Below are 13788 nucleotides of genomic sequence, written 5' to 3'. Positions count from 1 at the left end.
TGGGTGGTGCACACAGTGACGCAAAAAGCCACACTGGCGTGAGGTTTTTCCTCTCCGCCCCACAAAGGAGAATATCCATCAGCCTTGAGAGAAATCCTGTCTGCTCTTCCTGGAAATGAGCCCTGTTCCCTGGCACATCAGACTGATGTGAGGACACCTTCGTTTCCCTGCTTGGGTGGCAAACCTGTGGAAAGCATCCTACAGATGCTTTGGCATCCCATGCTGGACACGAGCTGCCCAGCTTGGGGCAGCCAAGGCAGCCTGTCCTGACCCTCTGCAAGCGTTTTCCTACTACACTTAAATATGCAAACTAGAATGGCTGTAATGGGACTTTTTTTTGGCCCTTTTCACAGGGACTCCCAGGACTCACTGTGCTCTTTAATAAACAGGGCACTAAAATATTGAGGTTATCTATTTGGGGATGTGGTGGGATTCCCATACGGGATGATGCAGGAGGACCTTCATAACAGCTAACATTAACCTCGGGCTGCTCTCTCCCTGACTTCCCTATGGAGTAGGAAAACATCCCAGAAGGTGGCCAAGAGCAACATCCTGATCTGCCTGCACCCCTATTTTAACCTCACACAGATCCAGGAATCACCTTCAAATCCCAGCAAATGCAGCTTGACTGAATCTGTACTCGGGCTTTATGACCTTTAATTCACATGAAGTTACTCCAGAAAATTTTACACGTGAGGTTAGCAGCACATGTACAACACCGAAAACTTCCCCAAATGTTACAGGGGTTTAAAATGTCATAAATAAAAGAGTCCAAAGTTTTTTTTTAATTATCAGATTTCCAAAGCTACTCTACATAATTCCCTGTGTAATCCAATCTTAAACTCTGAAGACACTCATGCAGATGACATTTCCTCTCTGTTTTGAATGGGGATTATTTTTTAAGAGGATACAGAACCTGGAAATATTTCAATAGGTCTGATATTTAAAGCATATTTAATGGCATTTATGTTTTAATCTTCTTACTGACTAAACTTTAAAGAGAGCTGCAAGGAATTCAACAGTGAAAAAAATAATTAGACATTAGTTAATAACATAAAATGCATAGGTAATGGGTCAGTTGATTCACAAAGAGGACAAAAAATGGGAATGATTCTCAGGGCACCCCAGCAGACCACGCTTTCTACTCTCCATGAGTAAGGAGTCCCATGGCTCACATCATCCAGACACCTTGAAAGTTTTCTACTCCTTATGGACTTTGGCTTCACTGTTGGCAACAGTGTGATCGAAAAGCTATGAGCCAAAATCACCAGTTTCCTTATAAATGAGGAGATTAGAGGAGTCTTTGCCAGGCAGAGAGCAGGGGCAGCTGAATAATTCTCATAACTATCATCGTGCACTTTCTAGCCTGAACACAGCACAGTGCAGTCCAAGACCTCTCTGGGGATACATTGAACAAATCTCACTGAAAATTATACCCAAAAAAACGCCCAAACCCCCTATTGGGTTTTCAGAACTTTGGAGTTTTAGAAACTTTTTTTTTTTTGATTGTGAAACCTCGGCCCTGCTGCCTTGGTGCTGTTGAGAGTGGGGAACTGCTCTGCTGCCAGGCGGTGGTGAGTTACACCTGGCGCTGGTGCTCAGCTCCCGAAACTTTAAAGACTCATCTGCTGCTTCAGTCCTGAAAGAGCCTGCAGACAGCTCCCTGCTTGTTTTTCTTCTCACACTCTGCCTAACCCCAGGAGCAAGGAGCTACTTTGTTAGGAGTAAAGGTATTAATTAGCAGTGAACCTGTTTAACCCATGTGCTTTTTCATGCGGCTTCATAGTGAATCTCAAACAACCTTGGGTTGTAACACGACTACTATTTTCCTAGATTAGAGCAGATATTGGTTCTCTCGAAATCAGAGGCAATTGTCTAGCAAACACCTCTTTGCAAGGGCCCCACACATTGGAGTCTGCTGCAACTTCCCCGTGGAGGGCTGGTGTACTCCGGAGTAAGAAATACCACACATGGCACTCCTGCAGCCTCCTTCCAGCTTTCAGAAGCTGTGCCCTAAGCCAGCATCAAAAGGGAGGAAGAAAGGAGTAGTGATAACCTGCAAAAAAAAAACCCATTTATGTTGTTTCTATCATTGCTGTCCACATCTCTCCCAGCTTCTCTCCAAGAATCACTTACATCAGCGAGCTCTTGCTAAAATTAAGAAACCGAGGCAGGTTTCTAGAGCTACCAACCAACATATGCTCCCTACTGTGACTGCGAGCAGAGTGCTGCAGTGCTAGCTGCCACAGCCACGGACATGGGGCACGGATCCTGGAGAGCCTCATCCCCGGCAGCCCAGCAAGCACCAGGTGGAGCGCAGCCGTTGGGAGGTCCAAGAAGGTCTTTGTCCAGTTGCTGCTTTTTTGCCCCGTTGTATCAGCAATAGCCGATTTCAGTTGTTTCACTGGACAAGACCCATTGTGGCCGTGAGTGGGCACTTAGCTTTAAGCTCTTGGTCTCTGGTGAAAAAACCCTCTTACTGATGTGCCAGGACTCACATGTGGCTGCGCCTCAGGCAGGCCATCACAAAGTGCAAATTAGAAAAGTCATATTTTAAAGATTTGGGTGCATACTTATTTCTACACTAAAAGAACTGATTTTGCAAAACTTTGCTGTGTGGTCCAGCCAAATTGATGTGATTACTTCTAGCTGTCAGTGGGAACAAATAGGTCTTAGACAACTTAAGCACAGTAAGCCTGGCCATTATTTTACCCCGAAAAATCAAAGATTTCTTAGTGCTACCATTACTATTGCTCCGTTACTTGTGGAAAACAATTCCAACTATCAGGAAATAATTATGAACAAAGCCCAGTTAATTATACAAGACACCTCAGCTGCCCTAATTAAGGATCAGTTCAATACTGTTCACTTGGTAATTTTTTTTTTAATTGTGAATAGATTTAGTAGAAACCTGGTTGATAAACAAATAATGAGATTGGTGGTCCAGAAGGAATCTGATTAATAAAATTATTCACCAATTATTTATTTCCTCTGGTTTATATCATGCTTCCTTCTACCTTAGAACAAGAATAGAAGAATAAGGATTGCACTGATTGGTTTCAATGCCAACATCCCTTCCTGTCACAAGCATCCTACAGTCCTGAGCCTGAGGATTAAAGCTTTATTCATGCAACCATGATAAAACGGGGAACCAATTCAAAGTCAGGAAAACACTAAGTCCCTGATGCAGCAAAAAGTCACATGCAGGTAGATTCCTAGATCTGCACAAGCCTTACAGACTTTGCTGCAAGTAGTCACCTTGCATAAATACAACGTTTATAGAATTTGCGCTCAAACACAAGAGAATCATCAGGGCTGGGAAAAAAAAAACAGAGACAAGCTATAGCTCTGGTCCCACAGCAGACATCCCCACCATTTCCCCCGGAGAATTTACATAGAGCCTGTTGACCTCGAAGTGTAACGTCCGAAGCCCAGAAACAGGATCACAAACAGAGACCTACTGCCACAGCTACTGAAATCAGCCCCTAAAGGTTCCCAGAAGATCTCAGCAGAGCCTTGCCTGGAGGGGGGAGTGGGCACACAGACCAGTGGTGCAGGCAGCAAGGATGGGGGGGCACTGGGAGGAGGAGGAAGAGTCTCTGGTCTGAATTCCTGCAGCTGAGTCCCAGCAAATCCCTGTGTCTCACCACCAGATCAACCATGGATGACTGCAGTTTGAACAGGAAAATAACCTTAGAAGTTTTAAACTACAGTCTGCTAGCCTCATATTTTAATATGAAACTGAAACAATTTACTTCCTTTTTAATGGATTATAGAAGGAACTCAAGCATAATGCTTCTCCCCTTGTATGATCAATACCTTTAACACACTTATAAATTATTAATATTCTGCTCGCAAAATTAACCACCTCTGAAGAGGCGTAATTGCTCAATACAGCTCAAAAACCCCAACATTTAAGGAAGTAAAACATTTCTTTGCATTTTCAGAAGTTTCTAGTAGCTTGCTAGTACAGCTGAACAGCTCCACTATTTATTAGTCAATGTAGTATATTAATTGTAATTTACTTACTAATTTTTCTTCCTTTTGTGGCACCATAAAGGGACTTGGCATATGACTGTTTAATCACTCAAAAGCCTGTACCACGAGGACTGTCTCATTACATTTCCCCTAGAAATGATTCTCTTTTCCAGATGGGAAGGTTTTGGGTAAGAGAAAGGGGATGAGCTGATTTAGGAGTTAGTGTAAGTCACTATTATTCAGGATTGGTGCATGCAACATTATGCGATATTGCCAGTGCTAACACCACAGTGCTCCTGCCAACACGTCTTTACCACTGTTGTTGGTAAGTATCGTAAAGAGGACATACATCTTACTGCTAATTAATATCAAGTGCTATATTCACTTAGCTGCATTTTATTAGCTGAATTATCAAATGAGATCTTAATCTTCCAAAACGCATCTCATTTTTAAAAATTGTGTCTCGTTTTCTGAATGAAGAGGAAATACAGAGATCTCAAATCTCTGCCTAGGGACCACAAACTTTCAGCGTAGCTCTGAATCTGACTTCCTTTTTCCAAGTGCTAGTCTGTGTGTCCTGTGTGTTCTAATAAGTTTGAATTAGGATACCAACACCAAAAATGACAGTATCAAATGTAAAACCTACAAATTTCTTTAAAAATTTCAACTGATGGAGAGCAAACATGCTTCCACAGATGGATCAGTAGCTCAGGGCATCACTTTGTGTCTCTGAGGCTCAAGTGATATTCCAGGCAGTGCCAGAAAGATTACAGGGCTCTCCTTTCCATTTTGTAGCACTCTGGGAGCCGAAGAACTAGTGAGGGGCAGACCCACTGATACAATATTATCCTTGATTTAATGAAAATGAATGAGCTTGATAAATATATTCTTATCTAACCAATAGATGAATTATTTGGTCAAATATTTTCAAGGCAAAATTTTTATATCTATGCTTAACAGGCCTGAGATAACATGGCTCAGTGATGGTAAAAACAAAACAAAACAACAAAGAAAGTCTCGTTTGGTCTTTTACACAGCTACTGCAGGACTGAGCAGATCCATAGTTGCTACCAGTGGTTGAGATTTGCTTGTAAGTTGTTTGCATTGAGTTAAGAGCTGCCTCATTTCCACCTCCATAAGGAGGTTAACACCTTTGCTGCAGCTATCCTGTTTGTAAAGTTTAAGGGAAACTTCTTAGGTGTGAGGCACAAACTTCAGCTCTGAACAGATCCTTCCCATCAAGACATGCCTATGGCCAAGGGAGAGGTATCATTCCTGTGAAGGAAGTTTTCAGACCCTGCATGTTCAAACTAGATACACTGATTTGGGGGTTTTGGGGTTTTTTGGGTTGTTTTTTCTTTGTTTTGGCTTTTTGTTTGGGCGTGGTTTGGTTTTGGGGTTTGTTTGTTTGTTTGTTTGTTTTGGGGTTTGGGTTTTTTTTGGTGGCCGTGTTTGGTTTTTTGACCAGAAATACCAGAAAGGCTTGAAACTATGAGGCCACAAAAATACTTTCAGATTTTTCCATTATCTACTACAAACCAGCCTTAAAGAGAGACTCTGTTTACCTTTCATGGATCCTTTGAGCTTTCCTTTATTTCCTTAGTTTGAGCCAATGCTGGAAAATCTTTGATGAATGTATTTCAAAGTGTTCTCTGGCTTTTTACAATCATTTTCTTAAAAAGCATGAATGTATATCTGAAAAACAAATGCTGCATTTCAGCAACCTCTTGTGTAGCCTAGTAAAATAGCAGGAAGAATAACATATAATTAACCAGATTGATGTTTCCAACTCAAATATGTTAACGACCTTCATCATTACAAATTTAAATAGATGTTGTAATGTTATAGTGTATAAACTTACACATTTCTGTTTTCAAAGTCTAGAGGCAGAATAGAGTTGCCAACACAGCCAGAAAGTCCGGGCAGACTTAGAGGCAAGAAACTCTGTCACTTGTGTGAATGCTAAGAAGGTAGCTGTCTTTATACAATTAAAGTTCAAGGTTGCATCTATAATAGCTTTTTCAGCTGTATTTGAAAGTAGATTTAAATTGTTACTCGCTCCTAACCTTGTTAGAGATTCATGGCATCGAGTATGTAAAGCAGAACAGAATGAAAGGGTTATGTCCTGGTTTCAGCTGGGACAGTTAATTTTCTTCTCAGTAGCTGGTGCAATGCTGTGTTTGGATTAGTATGAGAATAATATTGATAGCAACAACTGAAAACATCAGTGTGTTAAGTAGTGTTTATACTAAGTCAAGGACTTTCCAGTTCCTTCAGGTTCTGCCAGCGAGAGGGCTGGAGGGGCACAAGAAGCTGAGAGGGGACACAGCCAGGACAGCTGAGCAGAGCTGGCCAAAGGGACATTCCATACCATATGATGTACCATAGAACATCATGCTCAGTATGCAGACGGGGGGGAAAGCTGGGCAGGGGCCACTGCTTGGGAAGTGGCTGAGCATCGGTCAGCAAGTAGTGAGCAATTGCATTATACATCACTCACTTTGTATATTCCAATTCTTTTGTTATTAGTATTATTACTATTACTATTAGTATCATTAGAGCTTTCCTCCTTTTCTGTCCCATTACACTGCCTTTATCACAAGCCGCCAGTTTTCTCACTTTTACTCTTCTGATTCTCTCCCCCATCCTGCTGAGGGTGGTGGGTGAGCGAGCGGCTGCGTGGTGCTTAGCTGCTGGCAGGGGTTAAACCACCACAGCTTATAATACATTCACTAAAGAAAAGGAGTCTTGTAGCTAGAAAGAATATTGTGCAGGGAAATACAGGCATTTGGAAAAGCAGCTTTTTGTGAGAGGTACGTTTCTCTCACAGCATCTGAATTATTCTTAGAGAATTCTTTGGGGAAGTAGTCATGGTCATTTACCAGTTTTATAAAGATGTTTATTTTCCATCCAAGCCAGCCAAGAAATAAAAGAGGGAGCTGAATTTTTAGACTTGGTTAGTTATGAAATGGATCCTTGTGCTTCAATCCAGCCCTGGTAAGGATATGGGAAAGTATTTTCCTTCAGTAATTCAGCTAGCTTAAAAAAAGCTGCAATTACCAACTAGTGTTCTCCATGACAGCCTCTGGGCCCAGAAATGCAGCAAATTCTTCCAGGCATATTTGGGAGCTCCTGGGGAATAGCGATATGATTGGAGTTGGTTTTGGTTTGATTACAGGATGTTTCTCACACTGTTCATCAAATAGAAAATGATGTCGGATCTCTGAGTGAAGAGAACAGAGTGATCAAGATCCTGCTCTGCTTCAGGACTTGTAGAAAAGAACAAAAGCAGAGGGGAAAAGGGAAATGCCAGCAGCCAGCCTAGTCTTTTAGTGTGGCATAAAGAAAACATGAAAAGAGAAAGAGTATTGAATGGGTAATGTTAAGTAATGGCATAATGTCTAACTATTTGCAATATTTGCTTCCAAGTACCTGGCAAAATCATGTTTCCCATTACAGAATAATGCCAGGGCATGACCCCGTGATTCAGCTGCTGTCCTCTCTGGCTCTTTTCACTGATGAAATACTTCTGTGGCAGCTCTGCAAATTCCACTGTCCAAGTCTTCACTTGCGGAAGAGCCTGAATTGGCATCTCCTGGAATCTGCAAAATGCCATTTTAAAAGTACATTTCGCCCTACTCCTCTCTTTTCATTTAGAGAACCCGAAAAGGGATGGAGACACTTAAATCTCAAAAGGGCTATTCTCACAGCATTTTCAAGAAAGTCATGAATTTGAAAACCCTGCCACACCCCTGCACATTTTACACTGTACCCATCACATGGCTTCCAAGCACTTCCAAAACTCCGTACTTTGTGACCACAAGGCCTGATAAGCAGCCTGGATGCTTATCTTTTGAAAACAAGAGGTCAAACCTTTTGAGAATCTTTTCTTCCTAAAGAAGCTTCTGCCTTACAAATCGTAGACCTGCAATAGTCTGTCAGATGCAAGTTCACTGAAGAAATCTTGTAGCTGTAAGTACATTAGTGATATATAACGTTATTGCCCCAAACTGATATTTGTCTGCAACCCTTACTGGTCTATGAATGCCACCACAAAGGGCAGTCTGGCTTTTTTACATGTGTATGAGGCTACAGGTTCCTGAATTCATAAATTGTCAACTATTTTAAATACACTGAAAATTGACTGATGATGAGTGCTGCTCTTCTACACTAATTTCTCTTCTAAACCATGATATGAAAATTCCAGCTAATGGGCTCGTGACAAGACTAAACAGGGGTAATAGCAGACTTAATCAAGAAAACAAATGGGATTCATTAAAGGCTGGCGCTTGGCGGATAATCTTTGGAGAGTTCTCACCTCAATCTACATGTCCCCATCAAAAAGAAAAAAAAAAAAAATAGAAAACTTGAGCTCTTTTTATCTCAGGCTGTTGAGCCAATTCAGTGAAAATTCGTAATGGAAAAATATTAGACACAGTTAACTTCAAACTCCCTGTTCCATGTTTTAGAAGATGTATCCTCTGAAGATGTATCCTTTCCAACTCTTTTTATAGTCTTTATCACAGTGTTCATGGTAAAGTGTTAACTAGAATTTTCTTCTCACAGTTGAGAAGAAAAAAAAATAGCTATGGTTTTTACATCTACCTGTAACAGGTAGCTTAAGATGGTGTTGCAGTACAGGAAGCATCTCTTGGCAAATACTACTAAGGAAATACATATATATGTCTTTACATGTGTATGTATTATATATAAACCCTATATGTTTATATATAGGTTCAGTACAGACACATCCATACCTACACTGCATTATGCACTTTTGCAAGCTGAACGGCTAGAAATGGAAGCCAAACGCTACTCCAAGTTTCAGAAATACTCTGTCTACAATAAATGAAGCCAACTCCCTAAATATAAACATCTTCAAAGTTCAGTTTCAATTCTGCAGTTCAGCCTCCCATAAAAAGGAAGAAAACTTAGATCTTGATTATCACTCTGCTCCAACAATATCTTGTTAAAATATGCAGAATATTTTATATTAAAATATCTTGTTAAAATAACAGAATTACCAGATAAGCAGATAACTCCCTCAAATCAGTAACAAAAATATTTCTTCACTGAATGCCACATTACCAAAAAAAACTCATAAAACAGCTTGTCACTTGTAAGAGATACATGTCCAGCCTTGATCTACTTTGAACTTAAGAGCAATAAGAAAATAAATAGGAAGTTTCAGAATTGTTTTTCACTCGCTCCTCTTAGAAATGCCTATCATCTACTGTCCCTGAAATCTATGTAACATACCTGAGCTCTCTAGGGGCCAAATGAAGACCTCACTGGTGCCAGTGGAAAGAGTTGTGATGGTTTTGATGCAAATTGTTAGATATATTCAATCTGTTCTGTAACTTCCCCTCTTTGCACAGACACTCTTGCTTTTTTGCTAACATCTCGGGTACCACTGTTAAAACCAGGATTATCTGCCCGCTCTTTCCTGCATTTGCAGAAAATCTGACTCCTGGTTTATTTGCTCTTGTTTGGTTCACTAATACTTTGTTCTGCAAAAGCTTATTTACTCTTGCTACCACCTCCTAATTACTTTAGGGAAGTCATATTGTTTTCTCATTATGTTCCTCTAGCTCTGTTCTGAGAAAGGCATATTTTCTGTTAAAAGTGCCCAAATTCTTTTCAGGTGGCTGCACCCTCTGCATCGTGTGGCCTTACACAGTGTCTAAATTTGCTAAGGCAATTTGAGCATTATCTGATTGCTAATTAACGTCCTGTAATAATTCTGACCTTTAAAAATTGTCTTCTAGCACTGCTGTTTCAGAGGCCTGCTGTGCATAGGCTTTTTTTTTTTTTTTCTCCTGAAGTTTTTTCACCTGTGACTTCTGCTGTCAGAGAACTCCCAGCTCACCTAAGCGTTGCTGCCGGAGGTTGGAAATAGCCCTGGCTAGCATTGTGAAATTTGGTGTAAGAGTTGGGGGGGTTTCCCCTCTGTTTGCTTTCAAGGCTTGGTTATCTCAGTTACTCTTGCAGAAAACATTCAGAGAGAGTAGTTTGCATTGTCAGAGCGTGCCACAGGCTGACTCCTTGGCCAGCCACATCCACACACAAGCCCTTCCTCCACAAGTCAGTCGGTCTAAACACATGTGGATCAAGAGCAGGAAAAGTAACACCACCTGAAAGCTGTGGGTGAGCAACAGAGTCCGTGCTTGAGGTCAGGTGGTGCACAAGAACCACCATTAACACCCCCACCTTTCTGGGATGGCCTTGGGGCACAAATTCAGGAGACATCTATGAGACATACACATCTCTCCAAGTCCGAGAGACAACTGTTTGGCTTCGTGTGACCACATATATAATCCTTCTGTGGATTTTGTAATTGACTCCCCATCTAGCTAGTGTCATTCTCTAATGAACATTAGCAACATGGGAATGGCTGTAAAAGATCTGCTACTTGAGAATAAAATTAGAAACTTCCTTTGTAATAGAGTCATTTGGGAGGTACAGGTGTGCGTACAACAGCTCACACGCCTGTAGTCACAAAAATATCTGATAACAAACAGCCTTATTAGAAACCTTTTTCTACTTTTGAGATTAATCCAGAAAAGGGAAACAACGTGCCAGGTCAAAAACTACCACAACAGTGCTCACCGTGACCCCAGCTCAGAAGAAAGGCTGTGTTTACACCTTACTTTCTCTTCTCAACTCTCTGAAAGAGGATCAAGCATAACAAACTGCCTTTCTCAGTAGTTTTTGTACCCAGCCCATTCAGCGGGCTGCTGGGCACCGACCACACCGCATGAACAGATCTACCTCACCCCGCTCCTGCATGCAGGGAAAAGCCAAACAGAAAAGTGACTTACTGAGACTGGGAATAGCTCGTGTTTCAGAGCTGGGAGAAGGCAGCAGGCTGGTGCTGCTATACTCCAAGGTAGACCCAGGGACATGGCCTCTCCCTAGGGGCCAACAGCAGCACTGCCCTCTGGCTAAGGAGCTGCTAGCAGCCCTCAGGTCCTTTTGTGCCCATCAGGCAACATTTCCCCTGATAATTAACAGCTGTGTTGAGGTCTTCCCAAACAACAGAACAGCTGGAGCCAATATTTTCACTTATTGCAAAAAAGAAGTGGGCAGAGTGGCATAACGGACAAGGATATCTGCAGAAGGAAATGACTGCTTAAGAAAAAAACGTGACAAGATACCATCTCACTGATGAAGTTTTACATGCATTTATGTTGTCAAAGTCATAAACTTAAAAAGAGATGCAAATTTTGTTTGTTACAAAGGTAATAGCAGAGGTTTGTTTACCTTAAGACCACCAAAACAGCAGTGAGGATTTTCTCATAGTCCTGCAAAGCCATCGTGTATGAACCCCACATCAGAAGGTTCCTGTTATGCAGTTTCAGAAACGGTGGGGATTTTCAACGGTTTTGCTCGTCACGCCAGCAGCATTCAGTGAATTATCTGAGGTTATGTTTTGCAGCTGTCAGAAATCTGTACCTGTATGACACAGCACAAAACAGAAAAAAGCTGTCCATAAGAAAGCAGCTACAGTGGCATTCACCTGAAAACAGAGAGGGCATATGAGTAAAAAAAGAAATACTCCAAAACATGCCACTGGAAAAGACAGCAAAGGATGTTGACCCTTTCTGTAGTTTCACTAAGGGTGTCACCATATTATCAAAGCTTCAGGAACAGAAATAGTCACTTCGTACTCCCATGATATTTCTATGTTTTTGTTACCAGCCGTGAGCAGTTATTTAAAACCACAATGAACGAGAACATGCATACACGTGGCACACATCAAACATTACCTGGACAGCTTTCACAGCTTTTGGGGTTTGTAAAGACAGACTTCCTCCAAAATTCTGTACTATAGGTGCAGAATGCCTCTGTTGGGTAAAGCCATTAAAACTCATTATCAAGACACTGCATAGGAAAAAAATCTTGTCACAAAGCCATCAAGATGGAAAATATGGTACTGACAGAGAGATCGTGTTGGGAAAAACCACCTTGGCCTGATTCTGGTAGATACACAAGAGGTATTTTATCCCATTACATCAATGCATACTCAAGAGGAGGAACAGAGAGCGTTAGCTGTAGCACTTATCCATGAATGTGATCAAACCTCTGGTAATCAGACATATGTGGCTGTTCACTGGCTACATGAGACAAAGTAAAGAAATAAGAGAAACTCAAATAACAGAAAAGCCAATGCCAGATTCATCTGTCTGAGAAACACCAGGAAACAAGAAGATACAAAGGATAAAGTTCTGTCCGTGACTGGTGTGTGTCTCCCCACCATGTGCTGCATTTACCAATGAAAAATCCCTACTGTCACAAAACCCACCCCTTCATTACACTCCCAGTTTCTCTGAACTGGGTTCTAGTATGTTCCCATTTTAACCAGTTTGCACTACACAGATGCATAGATAGCTGTGAGCCCTCGGTAGCACTCACAGAGAGGTGTCAGAACCATCAGCCACATGAAGGGACTCTGCCGCTGTGCAAGGCTGCTGAGCAGGAATCACAAAGGGTGCCCTCAGCTTTCTGGGGTTCCTCACCTAAGGTGCAGGGGGGAGAGCTTGCACAGGTCAACAAGACCAGCGCTAAGAATAGAATATGCCAAGCTTTGGACTGCTGGCTTCATAGAGATCTGACATGACCAGAAGAGAAATCAAGGCCAAAGACTTGCAGCCAGGTGATCATAATGTCTGCTGCTGCTTCTCCATCCTGCAAGCAGATTACAGATGGATATGTTAATAACAAACACCTGGACTAATTTGGAGAATGAATGCTGATCTCAGAAGCACAAAGAGACTTTCTTCCTTGCTACTTTGGGGAGAGGTGGGATATGGCATAGACCCAATTCTGCAAAGACTCTTCTGTGAGCAACTTTGATCTCATGTGTAGGTCTCCCTCCTACATGAACAGCCACATTTACAACTATCTGCAGTTATCAAACAAAAATTTTTAACATCTAAGTGTGTTGCATCTGTTCCAATGAAAAGGCCTCGGTGTAACAAAAAAATCATCACTTGAATGTGAAGTTTGAAGTCACTCTGCAGTGTCTGGGCTTGGGGGGGCAGGATCAGAAAGCTTCCTAGGTACCACTAAGACTAAAGCTGGTGGACTGAATATGTGGGGTTTTGTGGGGGTCACAGGGTGAGGTGTTTAGCCATGTTTTTGATAAGGTAGGGGAATGGCGTAGTGCTGAAAATGGAAGTAAAGGGGACTGCAGCCAATGTGGTGTTATCCTGAAGCCAGAGGTAATTCCTCTGTGTGTCCATGACCCTGCAGCAGCAGGATCCCTGGTGGGCGCTCCATCGGCACGGGCACTGTGCAGCTCTGAGCAGGAGGTGCCTCTTGGCCACGCTGTTAAGTTGTCTTTCAGGCAACGATGGCAGGCGTTCTGTCAGACTGTTCTCCGGCAAAGTTTTAGTGAATTATTAATTTTCTCTGCCTTCAGTTTTCTACCTTCAGATCACCTGTTAGCTTAAATAAAATGCATCCCAAGGCTCCCTTGGGAATGGAGAGTGGCTGGAAGGATGGAGACTCCTGTCTGTCTGACGGCTTTGCAGAAGCTCCCCCAGTTTTCCTGCCTGTAGCTGGGGTGCAAGGGTGAAGCAGGACAAAGAGATGGAGCTGTCCTTTGCCATTTTACATCCAAGCCTTACTGTGATAACCTTTACAGATAATTTTCCCAGCAGGTGTTAGATATTTCTTGTGAGCATTTTAACAGTGAAACATCATTAAGTATTCCTGACAAAAGTAATTCGTTTTTGTACAGTTTTTGGAGGGGTGGAACCAAGACAAATTAGCCTCAGGGTTTTAGACACAAAGACGACATGTTCT

The sequence above is a fragment of the Falco rusticolus genome, chromosome 11, assembly GCF_015220075.1.
Source record: "Falco rusticolus isolate bFalRus1 chromosome 11, bFalRus1.pri, whole genome shotgun sequence".
Taxonomy (NCBI): domain Eukaryota; kingdom Metazoa; phylum Chordata; class Aves; order Falconiformes; family Falconidae; genus Falco; species Falco rusticolus.
This window is presented reverse-complemented; position numbering follows the sequence as displayed.